Raw genomic sequence first — 1745 nt, 5'->3', positions numbered from 1 at the left:
AAAAAAAAAAAAAAAAAAAAAAGAAAAAAAAAGTGGAAGAATTTTTGTTGTAAAAAAATCTCTATTTGAAGTGAAGAGGATACACGCGCATATATAAGTAATAAAAGGGAAGCGCGTTTTTTATTGGTGCGTAATATGCGAGAATATAATATTTCAAGTGTGTAAAAATTGGCGGCGGAAACGAAAAAAATCGGAGATTTTTTCGAAAAATTGTTATCGATACGATTATGGTGTGATTAATCGAATCACGATTTTTTTCGAGACACCCGGTGTATGTTTATTTTTTTTTTTTTCTTCTTTCTCCTCGTACTACTGCGTACTACTGACATTAATTTGACAGAACTTTAATTCGACACGAATTTGAAAAATTGAAATGTTATATCTATCGTTTGTTGATACGATTCGAGAGAAGATTATTGATTTTATTTAAGAAACGAAAATAATCTATATGAAAAATTGTTTTTAAGATGGATATCAAATATGTAAAGGAAAAGAAAAAAAAAAAATGTAAATATTTCATATAATAACCGAATGATATTGTTTAGGATACATCACATCGCATAGAGGACCATTGAGATTTTCTGTTCGTGGAAACGTGCTATAAACGTTAATTTATTTGCACATTTTCATTTTCAAGTTTCGACGATGAAACTTGCTCGATTTCTTCGGTATCTCGTGTTAAAGGCCCTCATCGGACCAGCCACACCTAATCACACAAATGTACATACTTATATTGCACTAATTTTAATATTGCCGCTGAGTATTATAACTAGTCATATAAGCCAAAAGTTTGTTACTCTCGTAAAGTTTTCTTTTTTCTCAATTTTGTAATAAAGAATGATGAGCAAAGTCCTTGAATTGACTTTTTCTTTGTTATTTACAATCCCATACCAACGTAACGTAGAAAATAATTCAATCGAATATCAGATTTGTCAAATTTTACCTTATTAAAGTTACAGCATATTATTGCCCTATATCGCGATATCCATAATGTCCAACCATGCCCTACGATGGGTACAAATATATGTGATATATCTATTATTCAATCCAGATTAAAATATCCAAAGGGAATTTGTAAAATCTTGATTGGATTGCAGATAGTTATAATTCTTAATTTGGCATCGTTTTCCAAACAGTAATTTTATTAACACGATCCGTCTAATATAATTTTTCCAATTTAATCTAATTTCATTTAAAGATTGCTTTTGCAAACCAATTACCACTATGCGGACTAGGATCGTTCGTAAAAAATATAATGTGAATAAATTATGTACAAAATTAAATTAAAAGTTAAGAAAATAAAAAAAACCTAAGATATAAGAAAGAAATGTAATATAAAAATTAAATAAGTTTAAAAAATCTAAAACATTTAAACTGAGAGAATTAAGATTTTTTTTTTTTTAATGCTAAAAATATCCCTTCAAAAACACTTATAATTTATAAAAATTGAATGATATAGATATTAAGATTTTTAATCAATAAATTGGACAGAGATGCAATAAAGTTAATCGGAAATTGGGTTAGTGCACGAATTTATAGAGTAAATGCAGACAAGGAAAGGGAATAGTGAGAGAAAAACAGAGATAAGGTAAAAATATTGAAATCAACGCCATCTTCAGAGTGCTGCAAATGAAACTCATAAAGAAAAAAGAAGAAATAATACGAAAAAGATAGATATAGAGTAAGAATTGACTGTTACCGCCATCTCTTGTCAAAAACATCTTTCAAAGAGTTTTTCTCAAGAG

The sequence above is a fragment of the Apis dorsata genome, unplaced genomic scaffold, assembly GCF_000469605.1.
Source record: "Apis dorsata unplaced genomic scaffold, Apis dorsata 1.3 scaffold_374, whole genome shotgun sequence".
Taxonomy (NCBI): domain Eukaryota; kingdom Metazoa; phylum Arthropoda; class Insecta; order Hymenoptera; family Apidae; genus Apis; species Apis dorsata.
This window is presented reverse-complemented; position numbering follows the sequence as displayed.